The sequence below is a fragment of the Trachymyrmex cornetzi genome, unplaced genomic scaffold (assembly GCF_001594075.2).
Source record: "Trachymyrmex cornetzi isolate Tcor2-1 unplaced genomic scaffold, Tcor1.1 scaffold90, whole genome shotgun sequence".
In the NCBI taxonomy this organism is placed as follows: domain Eukaryota; kingdom Metazoa; phylum Arthropoda; class Insecta; order Hymenoptera; family Formicidae; genus Trachymyrmex; species Trachymyrmex cornetzi.
In genome coordinates this window covers 394070-412818 of record NW_017300245.1, presented here as the reverse complement: position 1 = coordinate 412818, position 18749 = coordinate 394070, and the positions used below count along the sequence as shown (strand labels likewise).

At 35.0% G+C, this 18749-nt stretch overlaps 1 protein-coding gene across 8 annotated transcripts in view; it reads left to right on the top strand.

Moving 5' to 3' along the window:
• The window catches only part of LOC108769422 (tyrosine-protein phosphatase Lar-like), a 328651-nt gene that overhangs the window by 131236 nt on the left and 178666 nt on the right, over positions 1 to 18749 (top strand). The window contains exon 1 of one of the 8 annotated variants that reach the window (XM_018520403.1): positions 5455 to 5486. The exons of 6 other annotated variants lie outside the window; for them this stretch is intronic. The gene's annotated coding sequence lies outside the window, so the exon portion shown is untranslated. Of the gene's footprint in view, positions 1 to 5454; positions 5487 to 9445; positions 9849 to 18749 lie in introns of those variants that run through there. One more of the 8 variants, XM_018520405.1, reaches the window with a different exon arrangement.

Below are 18749 nucleotides of genomic sequence, written 5' to 3'. Positions count from 1 at the left end.
TATATATATATCCAGGGAATGGAAAGTTACTTTTTAAAAATAACAAGTTACAGTTACCGTTACTAGTTACCGATTTTTAAAAATAATTTGTTACAAATACTGTTACTTGAGAAAGTAATTTTTCGTTATTTTTCCGTTACATTTTTGAAATCTACGACCACCAATTATAGCGGACGGATGCCTAAGGGCTTTCTAGACTCAAGCGCTATGAGTAGCTTGTATTCAATCGAACCGTATCCATTCGTGTGCAAAATAACGATAAAAGTAACTTTAAAATTCGTTACCGTTTCCAAAAAATGTAACTGCGTTACCGTTACAGTTACTAAAAAAATGTAAGCAGTTACCAGTAAAGTTATCAAAAAAGTAGCTTGTAACTGTAACTTCGTTACACAAGTAACGAGTTACTTCCATTTTCTGATTCTATCTCTCGGTACAGCAAAGGAAAATAGATTGTTATGCTCGATCATATTTGTCGTAAGTATTTGTTCATGATTTATTATTACTGTTCTCTAAATTTCTTGAAATTAAATCTCACTCCAAAAGAGTTAAAATACTGCCACTATTGAAAAAGAGTGAAAAATTTGTATTCTTGAATAAGAATGGCAGATTTTTACTCTTTTTTGAATCTCACTCCAAAAAAAAAGGGAAGATCTGCTACTCTTATTCAAGAGTACACTGATAAAATAAAAGAAATTTGCTTCTGTTACATATAATGGAAGCAAATTTCAAGTAGATACATTAAAAATATTTAATGTCAATGAAAATGAAGTAACTTAAATTTAACGTTTACTTATGTTAAATTTTATGTAAATCTACATAAAATTTAATAAAAAATATAAAACTAAACTTTGTAAAATTTTATGAAAAGTACACTAAATTTCATGTACACAAATATATACTTTTCAGTCGCAAATACATTAAATTTAATTTAGTGTCATAAAATTGAATTTAATGTATGTAACTTAAAAATATATAAATTTCATGACATTTTTAACAGTATACAAATTTTTCACTATTTCAATAGTGGCAGCATTTTAACTTTTTTGGAGCGAGATTTTACTCCAAGAAATTTAGAGAGTACCTTTATATTCAATTTAAGAATGCATCTTTATTTATTTGCCGCACCGCGTCTAAATTCTCTTTGCATATTTAATTTACTTACAATACGGACTACTCTTATTCTTTAGAAAACTCCAAAAGTTTCCCTCACAATCGGTTCGGTGAACTCATGAAACAAGACTCTCTCCTCGCGTGCAAGTCAGTACGCTTTTGCCTTCCGTACGTCGAAGGAGTTTCTGTTCCACAATACTATATTCACCGCTATTACCTTGCACGCGACCGATATTAGGCCACGCCGAGTTTTCCCTCGGTTTTCAATATGCACGAGAGCGCATTAAGTGCCAATGAATGTAAGGCACTTTGCCGGAGCTACCAATTTTTTCCTAAAGTTAAAACATTTCGGAGGAACAAAGGAAATAGCAACACAGAAATAATTCCGATAAAACACTGTATATTTATCATCCAGAATATAGCATGAGATAATATCTAAGACTACTATCAATATGGAAAATTAGCAAACTATGATACAAATCTCTGGAACTTTATACTATTGTGAACAAAAGTGATGCAAGGAATTTCTAAAGTAATATTTGGTTATAGTAATTTCATATATGATTATTACACGTTATGTTAAAAAAATGAAAAAATTATTCTCTCTCTTCTCATTCCAATTAACAGTTTTATTTTATGTTTCTTAATAGTAAGAGAAAAAAGCTAAGAGAAGAATTAATATACGGTAATAATATACATACATATATATATATATAATAGAAATATATATTTAGCGATAAAATATTTATATACATCATTGTTGGCCTTTTACGCTCACAAGAATGATTGTTTCCGAAAGTGATTGACGCTGTTGCTTCGTAGAGGATGCAAACTGCCTCAAGCGTCGAATACTTTTGACACCCTATACAATAAGCGGATGCACAAGCGCAGCGTTGCACCACCAAGCGAAGCGATCGGAATGTAATTCAGCGCGAGAGCGAAAGCGTAAGCTTCGTCTGGTATTCGCGATACTTTGACCTGGGCGCTTTTCGTGTTGAAAATATCCGACGTATTTTGTCGCTCGTCCATCGCAGAGATCTGGATTGGCTCTAATGCCTCTGTAATACTGGCTACATCGCTTTTTACGCGTCGCTCCGGCTACACGACTCCCCTGTATTTTATTTTGTCGAGGTTTTTATCGAGCCCGGAGGGAAGCTGACATTAAACCTTTCTGACCAAAAAAAGACTCAAAATCTCATTTTTGAGAAATCGTTTATGAGCTCTTTTTCTTTTCTCTTTTAATTTAAACTATACTTGTTAATAGTACTGCACTTTATGGTATATTCTTTAATCCGTATATAAAATAAATCTTTTTGAATAACTACAGATACTAATTTCTTGTGTACGTATTTCTTGTGTACACTTACTAGCCTGCACAAATAATTATTTCACAATCATACAAAGTACTGAATATTTAATAGTAATTTATAAATTATTAAAAGCAATAACTATTAAATTATTATTAGTTATTGGACAATTCTATTTATCAATTTTGATAATTAATTCATTCGATTATGGTTATTTCATGAGTGATAGTGTTGGAAAAAATGATCTATCAATTTATTATATATAGTACATATCTCATTGGGGCGACAAATGTAATATAACTTTGAACTGTTTTTTCTTGCTTGAGCAGAAAACAACTACAAGAAAAAAGAAATTGCCGCTTATTACAAGCAATCTCTTAAAGGACGAGCAAAGGATTTACCATTAGAGTGAACGTAGGAGAATAGCTCGCGTGCCCTCAAATCATCCTTAACCGCTCGTATTTTCGCATTTTAACAAAAAAAGCGCCTTGCGGTCATCGACTCGTATTTGTTACACGATAAAAATCATTTACAAACAATAATAAGTGAAAGGACTCCTCAAATTTCAGATAAAAATGTGAAAAAAGAGCTGTGGGAGTCAGCGCAAAATCATTTTCACTTTAATACGAACCGATGATCAGAGGTATGATGATGTGACGCTTTTTTAAGAAAAGACGTCACACGATTTAAAGATGGTGTTTCTGATTATTTATAGATACTCTCATGCATTGGTTGAATAAATTAATTGAGAGATTTGGTTTCAACAAAAGTCAAGACATTATATTATGTAAAAAGTAATAAAGTCTAATAGAAATTTAGTAGTTCTCCTACAATTAATTATTTATAGTTGAGCTACCGATTATCGTAAAAATTTAATTCTTTTTCGATTTTCAATGCAGTTAATTTTAATAGTATTTAAAGTTGAAATTAAATGTTATAAAAGTTAGAGTTGTGAATTAGAAAGAGGAGATCAAATGAAATTTTCGTTAAGGAGAAAGAGGGGATCAAATGAAATTTTCGTTAAGAAGAACTAGATTTTAAATTGTTCAAAGAATCCGTAAATGAAGGAAAGTGCAAAGACTCTGTAGCTCCCGTATGTCTGCTTTGTTAGTTGCAATGCGAGAAAATCCCCAATAGTCTTCTCGTTGATGAAAAGAGAGACCTCAGTTCATTTTCGATGTTTCATATCTCTTACCGGGCGCGAGTAAAACGAAGAAACAGTGGGCGAACCCAACGCGAGTCGACTGATCCTATCAAAAAATTGCTTCGCTACTGGCGCCCGAATGTCTCGAGTATTCCTCGTATCCTCTGCTGATGGTTACTAGCGCGCTCCAATATCCTCTGTGTACACTGTTCCCTGACGATCGATGGCTTTTCTTCGCTCCTCTTTTTTTCTGTCTTCTTCAGGTCCTGAGAATAGTTTTCGCTAATTAGTTTTCACTCGACAATTATATCTGTTAACTCTATATATTCCGGTAAAAACCAAGTGCGCAATCTCCTTCGCTTTCCAATAAATAATTATTTGTAGATAAATCAGTCTTATTGGAGAAATAAAATGTAACTAGTGCGTCACACTCGTAAAGCTTTGGCACTAACAAATGAGTTTCTTTCAAAGTTTACAGTTTTTATCGATAAATAATTACAGGAAAAGATACATATTAAGAAGAGAAAACTAAATTAACACAATAAAATAAAAATTTATTGTTTTTTTAATGCTGATTTGTCGTATTACCACGTCCATTTTTTAGCAGATTACTGACATTTTTGAACTTATTACTAAAAAATTACATCCAAGCAAGCTACGAAGCTAGGTCCTACGAAGCTAAGTCCTGACATGTCTCTTTTGTTACGGCCGCTTTGCTGAACGTGCAGCGCTGCCAAGATTTTTCATCGCGCAGGTGGAAGTCGCAAGCTCGTCGCCGGTGTAAGCCGCGTAACGACAAGTCACTCTGTCGGGCAGACAATTCAATCTTCGCGAATTGGCGGCACAAGGAGGTACAGCTACCCACGAAGAGAGCATTATTCTTCGTCCTCCACCTGTTCCTTCTCCCGGCTGAAATTCGTCTGGGAACGCCAGAGATAGTAATAAACCGCCTCTCTCCGCGTTGACGTCCACTGCGGAAAAAAGCTGCCATAACTTGCCGCGGAACTTCCGGGCGTCTCAGACATTTTCACTTGTTCCTCCACCAAGCTTAAAACTTCTGTCACCAGGAACGTTGTTCCACTCGCGCTTTTCGAACCGACAAAATTTCATTTCGCCCTCGTCGAGAATAACGCCTCGCACAGACGCGAAAAACGTTTCTGTAAAAAGTGTCATCTTCAAAGTACGAATCCGCTTGCGAATATCTTGCGACACATCCTGATTATCCCGTGCACTGGATTTAATATTTTTATCTCTTTTTTTTTCAGTCGAAGAACTTCATTCCGAGATAAAAAATCCGCAATGAAAAATTCTTCTTCACTCGTTTTCTCTCTCTCTCTCTCTCTCTCTCTCACTTGTTAAGAAAAATCAAGTCGTTAGATGAACGCAGAAGAGCTCGACAGGTCCCAGTAAATTATAAGATCTTTTCAAAGTGATATTATCTTATAGTGATATTACTCTACTTAATTCAAACTAGAAGCATACAATTTAATCTCAAGACGTGTAAGCGTGTAATAAATCCATCTCAGACGTTTGAATGTTTTCGAAGACGTTTTTATTCGCGAATGCCTCTCATTAGGGCAGACTCGTCTCTGCATACATGGATTTTCCCGCGACCGATTCATTTTCATTCGTGCTCCGTGCGCGCTCGACGGAGGACATTCTTATCTCGGGTACAAGAGATATCGACACGGCGTGTCTCTGTCCGCGACATCGTTCGCCTCTCGTAATTCTTCCAAAAGCTTTCCCTTCCATTTCCCTCGGTGGGTAACCTATCTCCCCGATTTGTCAGTAAGAGACGGGAGAGAGATCGCAGTACCTTCAGCGACAGCCTTACAATTCCTTTTTCTTTCTCCCATTCTTACGAGTTACTATCTCACAATTGACGCAGTTAAACAAGAAATCATGATCGAGTCAATTTTCTGATTGTAACTAATTTTGATAATTCTTTGAAATAAAAAGTTCTGTTAGCTCTTAATAAGATCTGCACTGTTAAACATCAAGTGATGATAATAATCTCTCGAGTTAAATAATGTTATTTTTAACTTTTGTGTGTCAATGCAAATAGGTATCGATCCATCTCTGAATAATTTCAAAATAAACAACGCTCACAATAATGTATGTCCTTAATAAATAATAAACTAAATTTGAGTTAAATTTAATATAATATATTTTTTTAGTTAAATTGTTTAACTCCATTATTTTAGTAGTAAATTAACAACAAGCAGCAGTAGCGATTGATAAAAATGAAATTCCAAATAATTCAAGTAATAAAAAAATGGTTACAAATAATTTAAATTAATTGTAATTTGGCATTATGAATTTAAGTACGTATATTGCAACGTAAAAATTAGTTAGTATCTATACGTACGAAATCTTATCTTATTCTCTGACTTACATCTAACTACATTAATATAAATCAGAAATACTTGTTTGCGTCTTCTTGGCAATTAATGAAACTAGGTTGGACTTAGATTTAACTGAAATCAATCGCTACCCCTTATTTCGTATAATACAACGCTGGATTTCGTATAACTAACATATTCTGACGTATTAATATTGCAATCACGGAGAAGGACAATAGCCGACTCAACCGTTCGATCCACCAACGGACTTTGTCAACAATTGCGTTTAATAATTAAATTAGATTCAATCGATATGGACAGACCCGCAGTTACAGTTTTATTCGATTGACAGAATAAAGTTTATCGTGTATCGCTTTGTTGCCGTCGCTTTGTCTCACTATCGCTTAAGTAGATTAAACATTAAACAGCCAACTAGGTACCAAAGGTCTTTCGGCAACGTGCGGCCCGATATCAAGTGTCACGCGTCTGATTAAAACTTTCATGAGCCTACATATAGCGCCGGCGTACAAGTACTTTCACATATTCATGAAGTTTCAAGTCGAACTAGGTTCTAGGATATTTCCAGCCTCCGCCCATGGTTTGTATGCAAACGCTAACCGCTCGCGGCCGACGAACTTGTTCTCGTAAAAAATCACCAGGTTTCGTGGACGGATGGCAGAGCGACCTATTTCACGTGCGCATGGTCACTCCGATGCAAATTGCCTTAACCCGCTTAAAAGCACGTTATTGGCACTGGGTGTCGTCAGTGTCATGGCCCGCAGGGCGATCGCGTTGTCAAATATATGGACGGGATACAACTGAAAGCGGTACAAATATATAATATGAACACAATAACGTATGTGTGTCTTGAACGCTAGTGAAACTAATTAAATAATTTCAATTTTATTCCTTTATGTCGCAAGAATCGACAATGAAAAATTGTTTTGATTTTACAATAAATGTAGAAGAGAAATATTTTTTAGGTCGTAATCAAAGTCGTTCTTGATTCGATTCACGGCCATGTCAGTATGTAGCTGCTCAATAATAGCGCAGTAATTTATCTTGTTATCTTGTCTATCTTCAATATTGTTTTCACTACTAAAAGTATTTTTGTCTGGAAATATTTCTTCGATTTTAGATGTGATATGGTAAAGCAAACATGATTTTGTGGAGTAATTATACGATAACAACTAAGAATAATATCACGAACTTTGATCACTTAGCCTAAGATGATATAAAGATAAAGAATAGTATAGCATGATTATATATGTTCAAAAGTACTCGTGTCTCAAGATGCCTATATTTACTGGAAAGATAAGGCGGTGATTAAACGTATCCGTGTATAACTGATAACATATTAAGCCAACAAAATAACTAACTATTGTACTCGTAATAATGGACAATTATGTTATACAATATATCATTAATAATTACATTAATTACAGTCATTATATTAGTATAAAAATTATCTTGTAATTGAGACATAAAAGTTTCGATGTACATTATGTTATAAAGTACATGGTTATATAAATTAAATAATTACGAGAAAATTTTTTTCTGAAAATATTTGAATTAAAATACTTATTTAGGTTATTTTAACGTAATATACCTACTATATTCTCTCTCGAGCTTATTGTAATATAATATTCATTACATTTTTATATAAAACCTATCGACTTGAAATCTTAAACAAATGAGTTTGGTATTATCTCGTTATTACGTGTAATTAATAATGTTATCAATATATAATTATAGTATTGCCATGATGAAATATTTCGCTATTTACATGAAGGTTTTATAACGCTTTAATTATTAGATTCTTTGCATCTTTATTAATTATTCGCCACCATTGCTGATTGCACACATAAATATTGTTTCAATTATTGGTATACATTTCCTTCGCGTGCAACAGAAATGCTAAATTGTTCATTAGTTACGTGCGTAATTACAACAAAAGTCGATTATATACTGCATTAATAATATTTTTATTACAACGTTTATGCATTCATTATGTGATTAGATAAATTGCATCAATCAAAGTATTGGAAAGATTATGTGTTAATGCAGGAGATAATGATTTCCATGAAATGCAATAAATAAATAAAAGCAAACAATACAGTAATATAAAAGAAGCAATATATCATTAAGATAAACAGACGTTAAAATAGACGATGTAAGGCTACAAAGAGATATATGTATATACGTAAGAATGCATACGACGCAACGTTTCCATGAAAATGCATAAAGTCCGCGTTGAGGAATTATAATCTCCGGAAAGTCTACTGCGGTTCGTCGACTAGAAAATAATTCTGAAAGAGTATAATTACTGTCGGGTCAGTAAAACTTTATCATTTTTCTCTTTGCCATTCTGAGCGTGCGCGGGTGCTCCACGGTGTTTTCTTTCGATAAAGCTCAAGAAAAGACAGAGGAAAGTTGAAGATAAGTACGAAAACACTTGGATCTTAACGAAGCTGCTATTGTCATATGGACTTATCCCTATAATTTTCTAGCCGCAAAAGTATTTGTCATCTTATATTATTATTCAAGATGATCGATAAATAATTTAATTTATATTTATAGCAGAAAATGCGATCAGTCATTGTCACGTATCATATCAGGGATCGGAATCGCGTGCGCAACGTCCGATAATTATCTTTATCAACTTTTTTTCGACTCTCTCGACAATTTCGTGCACGCGATAAGAGTTTTAACGCGCGTGATGCTGCAACTTTGTGTATCTGTATCGATTGAAACGCGAGCGAGGCGCGTTATGTACCTAACGGTAGCTCATACGCTTTATCTTTTAATTGAATCTTGGCTGTTTACTGCGCCTGATTTATTCGCGTGTATGCGAAAGAATGAAAGCCGAGACGAGTCATCGAGTTTTCACCAGCCGTCACCGCGATATTTTGCAGTCATCATCAGTTTATTCGCGTCGACTACAGCACATTTTCCACAAATTATTCCGCGGTAGTGTCGCACGTTAAATTTATGCCGCGTTCGTGATCGGCGTGCGTCGTGTATTATCAGCGATCACTCTTCTTTAAATACACACGAACGTTGTACTTATTTACCAAATATATCCTTTGATCGGAACGTCGATAGCTAACCGCGAGCGTAATTTTGATGTCGGGACACGGGCCCCCACAATAATTTCGTCTTTGTCGTTAAATGATGTTCCGTTTGTTGTGCGAGGTTACTTTGTGTACAGCCAGTTTTGTTTAACATGGTCGACGTGGTTAATTTCACCATCGAGTATTTTGAGCATCAGTACCACAACGTAACAACGGCACGATTGCTCTGTCAAAACTATCAGAGATAACAACCCAATTTTCCCTAATTCATCGGCGTTATAACATATGCACAATGCGTTTTGCGTTTCCTTCCTTTCTGTTTCCTTTCATCTGCGAATTAATTAAGTTAAACTTTAATTTTCATAATGTAAGCGATTTGAAATGTACGAAATTTCGCGAATTAAGGACTGTTTCAGGATTGCAAATGAGAAAAGCAAAATATTGCTCTCCATTTAATCTCAAATGAATTTTAATGGAACCTTAATTAAAGCAGATTACAAGTTTTTCTTACGAAAATATTTGAATTCGAACATTGAAAAGCTGTATAAAAAACGACTTCCGATCAAATTTTCCCGAGAGAAAATTACCTCACCGAGTTCGTTAGAGAGAATAAAGTTTTACTATTATAAGGACTTTGTGGGACACTACATAATTTCTAGCCAAGACTCAAAGAGCTTAATCGGCGCACACGTTTCACGAACGACGCGCCCTTTCGCTGTTATCTACCACGCCTCCACGATTATTCGTGCATATTCGCGGCCGTATAATTCGCTTCGACAGGTTGCGCAGCGTTTGTGTACTATTCGGCAAAACTCACCCATGAGAAAGTTTTGACAAGCAGGTGGATAGTACGGCCTAGTTTATTTTTCAGGTATACCACAGGGAATGGACGTTAACTCGTTACATGATTTTCTCTCCGAAACGAACAATACATCGCATCGGCGACCTACCATCGCCTGTTACTGTTAACGATGTGTCTCGATTCTTTCGATGACGTATTATTTCTTGCAGTATCCGCAGAGAGTGCATTTTTAGTGTAAACGAAAAAGAATGACAACTCTTTCGTCATGTTCGATTCAAATGGTCCCATCTGGTATCGCCTGTTTCACGATAAAGTGGAAAATCCAGAAAGATACAGATATATAGGTGTCATTACTTTATTCACATGATATACAGGATGTCTGCTGAGAAATATTTAAGATTAGCCGATTAAAAATCTACTTTGTCACAGCTAAAATTTTAATAATTACATGCTTTAATTTTCAACAAGTTTCGATAAAAGCCAAAGTATAAATATCCAATTTAGTTATACAATATATATGTATATATGTATTTCAGAAGCTTTTCACCTACATTAATGTGTTTTTATGGATTGACTAATTACTTACAGGAAAAGGTATTGCGCGTGACAATTAAGTAAATTATAGAGCATAGGATTGATTGCCAAAACGCGAATTGACATTGTAAATTGTGACACGTATAAATTTTGTATTGTCACAAAAGCTTTCACAGAGGTGTACGTCGTGTAGTATCATTGTCGAATTATTATACAAAAATGACGCTGCCATTGTAAATTTGTGCCGCTGTGAATATATTGTCAGGGTGTTTCGGAAGCTTTTGAAAGAGGACGTACTATTTCCGATGTACTGCGGCATGTCCCAGGGTTATGGAGATTGACGGGTGATATTAATTCGGTACATTTTTAGTCACGATACAACATGGCACGGCATGGCACGATCTCTAAAAGGACCGAAAGTCGCGCGCGAAAAATCGATGCCGAAGTGCGGCAGGGTGCGGAGCACACCGGATCGTGATAGAAGCTACATAAAGGAGAAACGACGTCAGTGACGAACTTACGGTACAACTTTCAGATATTTATCGGGACGAACGCGTATCGGCGGGATGCAATCACTTCACTGCAGGAGTTATAGGATCGTAACTTGCCGTCTTATGCAATTTTGAATTATGCCTCTATTTACGTTCGCACATTATGTAACCCAGCCGGGCAATACGCTTTATACGTCGTGCGTTTACGATATCACGCTTACCCGAAGAAAGATTATACTTTGGCTTTGCTATGTACCAGATATCGTATGTGTAATAGTTCAGCCACGAAGATTATGCGCTCTTAAAAGCTCGCGATATTTTTCACATCGTCCATTAATCGCCTCAGCGATTTGCACACGTTAGCCAAGCGAAGACGTTTCAAAAGTCTCATGTATGCGGATAAAAATTCTTTTGAAGTCAAAGGATAACAATATGAATGAATAATATTTTATCTTTGTTTAATTTCAGAATAATATTTTACCTTTGTGCGTTTTATCTTCGTAGAAATTGTGTCTGTAGTTTATGTTAATGTGTATGAAACATTGAAAAACTACTTTTTACTAAAACTACGTAGTTGGATATAAATTCATTAAACAATTTGTTTAAAATATCTGTTTAATTGCTGCGAAATATCCTTCTTAGGATAGAAAATATGTGAAATTCTGTGAAATAAAAGTGCTCTTTTCGACGGCCGTTCTCACTATCCGTGTTTGTCGCGGTTTTGCGGTGACAAGAAAAACCGACGAAAAAGCTTACTCACGATGAGAGGGAGAAAGAATGAAAGGACGGAGACTGGGGAGACTGTAATACCTTTTCTCAAAGTGAGAAACGTTGGCATCGTCCGCGCGCATTGTCATTAAAGTCGAAGGTAAGAGAAGATTGTCCCGAGTATGCATTTGTAGGACATGCGTTTCTCGCGGGTCTGCGACCTAAATTTTTACGTCCACGTGAAATTAGAATGTTCCGATTCAGCATCAATCGATACATCCTCGATCAGATTCCGAGAATTCCACAGTGGGAATTTTCATTCAGAGATCGGAGACGAGAACGTTGTGTCGTTACATGTTGTGTGTGTGTGTGTGTGTGTGTCGCCAATACAACAAAATATTTACATATAATTGAGCTCGCATAGAATGGCCTGTAATATTCGGGATTCGCTGGAAACTCGCATTGACAGCATACGGAACAATAAAGATTATGTTCGACGAATGGTAGTTGAACCGAAATCACAAATTCCCTTGCACGGTCAGCGCTCGTGGAGAGATGGCAGGTCGCTGCATCTCCAAACAATTATTACAGTTCGATCGTTTGCATCGAGAGTCCGATGGCAGATTCTACAATTTGGAATTGCAAACGGGTTTGGGAATAGCTTTAAACTTCATTGTAGATTATAGATGAAGTTAGATGACACTATTATATATGGATTCAGTATTGAAGTTTCAATTAAGTTCGACCGTTGGAATAATGTATTCTTTATATGCAGCATGTGGTTTGATGGAAATGTTGGATTACAATATTATACATTTTCAGAGACAACTATAAATGTACAAAAAAAGAATATAACATAATTATTCTTTACTAAATCTATCCATCGAGTTTTTCAAACATGTATGTAATAATTTAATACGTAATGTATTTCTTTTTATTATTTATCGTTTAATTACAATATCGATAATAATTAATAACAGATTTTTAGATCAGATAATATTAAAAGTTTAAAATAACTTTTTGGAAAAGCCATGTAAAGTATGATTTATATCAGGGATTAAAGAGAGATTAATATTTTGCTTTATATCGTTAAGCGAATTCGCCTCAAGTGAAAGACGAGCAGAGAAGATAAGAGCGAAGGGAAGATATTGGAGCTTTTGAGCAAACAATGTAATAACTTAGCAACCAACCCCCTGATTACAGCTGGTGGTTTTAGCGTAAATCGGGAGCCCCGACGACCTGCTCTTATCTGCGTGCATGGATGTCTCAGTTTTTACGCGAAACATCTTCTCATGTTTTTACACAGTATATTGGGAGATGATTAAAATTTCGCGGTGCTATGCTATAATATTTTAACGCGAATTTTAATAAATACGATGTGCTTCGCGCACATTTATATAATATTTCTCATTACGAGAACGTGCGACGTGATTAATGCTATTTATGTATATTTATTGAAACATTATATATACATACACACACAGTCGCAAGCTCTCTCTCTCTCTCTCTCCCTCCCTTATCAATTTTAATGGAGCTACTCGTATAATGTTACGCATCATCATCCCGACTCGGTTGAGCGTGTTATTTCCGATAATGATTTGTAAAATCAATCATTTCAGTTTTACATAATATATTTTCAAACAACCACTGATATTACCTCTCGTGTGAAAACCGCAGATATGTGATTACATGGAAAGAATATCCTCGATGTTTCGCTGAGATCTAGCATGTCTCGTCGCCATTTACGTCGGCGATTTACGGCTACAAAATAGGTGTGTTTACTAAGCGTTCGTGTCCTGTCCTAGCCAAGGCGATTATGGAGCAAGCGCGCTTAAGAGATAATACCGGGTTAAGGTGCTAAGAATCTTGGAAAATTGGATTCTCCGAAAATGCTTCGTATACTGTGACTATAGTCTGACACTTCATCATGACTAAGAACTTGCATATTGTCCGCGTTGCATGGATGCTGGTTGCGATGCGTATGCATGCATTTTAATTCATTCACGATATTTGCAACAGAATTGTTAAGAATTAAACTTTAATGATACATTTTGTTTATTGTGTAATTAAGCATATGCCTTATCTATTTTTTCCATAAAACATTAAAAATTTTTGAATTATAATTTTTTCTAAAGAATCATATGATTAATTATATATACATATATATGTATATGAGAAGCAGTATTTTAATTATATTCTTTTTGTTAAATTAATTTTTGTATATGAATTCATGTAAAGTTTATTTAAAAATTAGTGCTTACAAGGATATGACTATCAAATTAACTATTAAAACGAATTGATGGATAAAATATCTATCAGAAAATGCTTCAAGAACGTTTGCTACTTGTATATTTAATATAAGCCGTAGACATAACGATTTTTTAATATAAAATTGAACGGATCCATAATTGAACTCTAATAAAAGATCTTTCGGCATCAGATAAAATTGAATAATTTCTTGAAGTGTTATGCTGTCGAGTATTTTCTCCAGGGTATCCTATGTACGTGGTATCATATTCCTCGATGGTCACGTGAGCACATCTCCCCTATGAAACTATACGAGTATGTACTCGGCGCATGTACTCGATGCATGTACGGGAGATCGAGTTTCTTTTACCAGCACCGTTACAGTTTAGAAGGATCGCTTTCTTTAGAGAAGTCCAACATGCTTGATACGATTTGCACGTACGAGATTGGATATCCCATGAAAGTTACGTATCGATCAGAGCACGCGCATCTTTTAATGGCCAACAGAAATGCAATTTTTTGGCGTTCGAATCTCGGCAAGACTTTATTGCTTAATCTTCTTCTGCTTTCTCTCTTTCTCTTCCAGCTGGATTACTAGATTAAATTGGATTGTTCTTTAAAAGGGAAATCTCAATTCTCTTTTATCTTCAAAAGCGTACGTCTTTCAATTGTCAAGAAAGTGAGCAAAATGCTTCGAGTGGGGGGGGGGGGGGGGGAGAGAGAGAGAGAGAGAGAGAGAGAGAGAGAGAAAGTGCAGTGCAATATTTTATTTTATTAATATGCTTCTATTCCTAATTTATGACTGTGTTATTGGAATATTACTACAACAGAGACTCGAAAGGATCTGTCTTAGGATTAACATTTTCGGAAACACAGGAATTAGTCAATTACTACTTATCGTGTACTAAACGGTCACGTAAGGAGAAGTCAATCGGATCGAATTATTATGTCGCTAAGACAGCTTTCTGACTAATGAGAAACTGTAGATTAGTATGTATCGCCTGCATGCGCGATTCGTCGATATACACGCATGCTAATGCGTTCCTGTAATCAGTATGCATCGTAATGACGTGACTTCGAAATCCCTTATGCTGATATTACACAACCTCCAGCATACGAACTGCTATGATGAACTGCACGTATGATCCTTGGTTCTCAAATCGAACAAGACCTCTCGCAATTTCATCGTATTCAATCCTTTTACCTTCCTTTCATCATTTTGCATCCTTCAATTTGCCTGATCTGCTTGTGCGCTCCAAGCTGGCTTCGTATATTAGAAACTACTAACAGATGATATTTGAGCAACAAATTTCAAAAGTGAATATTTCCTATAATAACTTTGCGATTAACGTGACAGTTCATTATATAGATGAACATTTCACATTAAAATTGCTGATGAGTATTCTATAGCTGTTTGTCATGAAATCTTAAATTCTGAGAATGTGTTTACGAAAAACTTTGTATATAAAATTTTCTCAGTTTTTCTCACTGGCACATGATGTTAGATTTCGTGGCATCACTCTATCGAAGTTTGTTGGAAGCGTCTGCTTCGAGAAAAGCGAAAAATCGTGCCATTTTCCGATGCTGCTGTCCCTATCTTTCCGATCGATGGCAGTAAATCCCATAGTGCAATAAAGCTCACACCAACAATTCTAATCGTTTTTCCATGAATTTATGCGTGTGCGCGTTCTAGTAAAACTTATATACAAAGCACGCGGTCGAGAAATGAGACCTCTTAGACATAAATTGTCTTTTATCCTTTTTATTAAAGTATTCGTTTACGACAGTGAAATTTTATGAGAATTCGAGAATGGAAAGACCGAAAGAACATGTCGTATCATTAGCGACGTCGAGTTTAATTATGAATTTGTATCGCGGCGCTGATACTACAATGCTGAGATAAAGCTAAATTGTACTAACTAATTATTGTCGTAAATATTTAATATCATCGCATGCGACAAGTGTCGTGCATTTTAAAATCGCGTGTACAAGTCGAATCGCCATTGGGGATATAAAACGTGCATATATATTGTAACGTATGCATTTACATACAAACTGCGGCATAGAGGCCGAACGAATTCTCGCGCCTCGCTATGCCTTTTATTGGCAACTTTTCAAACTGGATGTATAACTCACCAAAAGAAGAGAATCGATCGGTATACATGGTCCATTAATGTCTCGAATTTAGCAATTTTTTACACAAGACACGAAACGTAGATACAGTTAATCTTCCGTGAACCAGGTGGGGTGTGACATACTCCAACAAAATGAATTTCTATAACTTCTTAAAACGTACCGCGCGCATGTTGCCGGTTTCGTGCAACTGGAAATTACGTTGTTACTAATCATATTAAATTATAGTATATTTATGATAAAGTACAGCATAGGATATGAGATATATCCACATATGATCCATATTGATTTTCCACCTGGTTTGCAGAGGATTAAAAAAGTGTACAAACTTTACGTAAATTTTGTTTAACGAAATATGTGCAATCAAATTCTATTATATAAGCATAGATTTTTCGATAAAAAGATTGAATAAAGAATTACTTTTTATTCGAAGGATGAAATATTTTCACGATGATAGAAATAAGACCGAATAGATCGTTAAATTATTTCATTTTCGCCCGCACGCGACGATCGATACAAACAGAGATGAAATAGCCTTTGCACTTGCCACAGCCCGATTACGCACGTATCATTCATTCGCGCGGGAATAGTGCTTTCACGTTCGTGTGTCATGTGTGCGTAAATATAGCTACAACGGGCGACGGCTTCGGGGCATGAAACCGCGGTACTGCAAAGCCGTGGCCTACTATGGGATGCAAATGTATATTGGCATTATGTTGTTGAAAATTGCGCGACGCGGCTGGTAATCCGACATGCGAATCGACAGCGAGCTCCCAACTCCTTCGAGACACGGAATTCGCGAACGAATGATTCCCGACCATTGCACGGTTGTATTGCGACCGGTGGCTTATTGTTAGTATCGATCGCACGCTTTAGTGAAGATTTTACAAAGTCAGTATACGGATTTGAAGTAATGAACAAATTCTTAGGTTTGTTTTTCTAACGTTGCTTTATATTTATGTTACGCATACACTGAGAGAATTTTGTTTATAGATAAATAAAATTTATAGTTAAACATACACAACAATGTAGGGGAGACCGGGGCACCATGAGTCACAAAAATTCAAACTCTTAAAAGTGCATCTAAATATAAAAATTTTTATATCATTTTTTTTTAATAATTAAAGCATAATGCATATTTTAAAATTTAATAAGTAAATTTAGTAAATATTTATTAGTTTTTAAGAAAAAAATAAAAATATATTTTTAAAGAAATAACCCATGGTTTCCCATACCCGGGGTATCATAAGTCACACACACAGAATAGTAAGATTATGCAAGAAATAACGGTGACGAAAGTTGAAAAGTATTTTCAATTAACTTGCACATTCTTATCATAGTCACTAATACAATAAAATATAATTACAACTAAGAATTATTAAATATTAAAATAGAAAGTTATAAAAACACAAATGAGAAATAACTATTAATATAAGATAAAAAATTTATTACGATAAAATAAAATTAATTACTTAGAAGTGTAAACTACCTTTTTAGTACATATATTTTCTGTATTGTCCCGTTTCATTACACGGAGAGAATTTTTTCTTAGAATTTACCCTGAAAATATGACAGTCGTGAGATAACATTGTATTTCGAAGAATTTTAATATAAATCTCTTTCATTTATTAATAAAGCTACAATAAAGTATAAAATAAGTTTGATCAATTTTACTGAAGTGCATGGTAAAAATCTTCAAAATATTGTATTGTACCACAATCACCATATTTTCAGGGTAAATTAAAAAAAAAATTCTCTCCGTGTATGAATATTTAATGTATGATCTGTAATACGCCAATTATACATTTAATTATACATTTAATAGAAAACTATAAAAAATAAATGTTAGATTATTACTTGTAACATAGTAAGTTGAGAAAAGATGTGCATAAACCTGCACCTTATCTTCATACATGTATCTTACTACCAAAATAATATTAAAACTTTTTACGCGGTTAAAAAGTTACTATTGCACCACGAATTTTCGATACAATGGAATTAGATCACTGCTACCTAGATAAGAATATAGGCAACTAAGTACAGTCGTATTGTACCAGTAGTATTAATTTAAACATTCTAGATTATGTTAAATAATCGATGGTACCTTGGTTTCCCCTATTTCTCGCAAAGAGTGGAAGTTCTCAAAATCTGACAAATTTATTGATTTAAAGAATATTTTTCTTAAAAAAATATATATATATATTAAATATATTTTGCTAATTAAAAATTGTAATATTTATTCGAGTGAATATTTATGCACGTTCTAATTTCAATCCTCGTTTAATAATATCTGCTATTATGATAATTTATGATATTGCGTAGTTTGGTTGATTTTGAAAATAAAATTTTCTTTTAATTTATTTATGCTTTTCCTAAAAAAGTTGTGAGTTAACTTCAAATTCTCCGCTAGCTATATATTATTATTCGACCAACATTTCCATATTTTGCGTATTTTTTACATTTGGCAAATTAATTGCATGAGGCGGAACATCCACTTCGGGGTAATGTAATGCACAAGTTCATAATAAAAATATACAAGAAATTCTGACGAGAGATGAGCGGTCTCTTTGTTTCGAGCGAAGCGATAAATTGCGAATAACGTTCGATGCGTGGCACGCGCGACATTTCAAAGGCCCCGGTTTTACCGTAAAGTGCAATGGCTGCGGGGGTGGCTTTGGCCATCTATTAAATCCTGCGCGCTCACTGATTCGGGCATTAAAACTTTAGGTCATCGAGCAACATATGCCTATGGCAATTTAGCTTGAAAGGGGTCGCTATGCGAGGCATGAAAAGAGATAACTGTTGTATAATCGTCACTCGTTCAAGAGGGGGGACAGCTCGGCCCATCCCTGGTCCA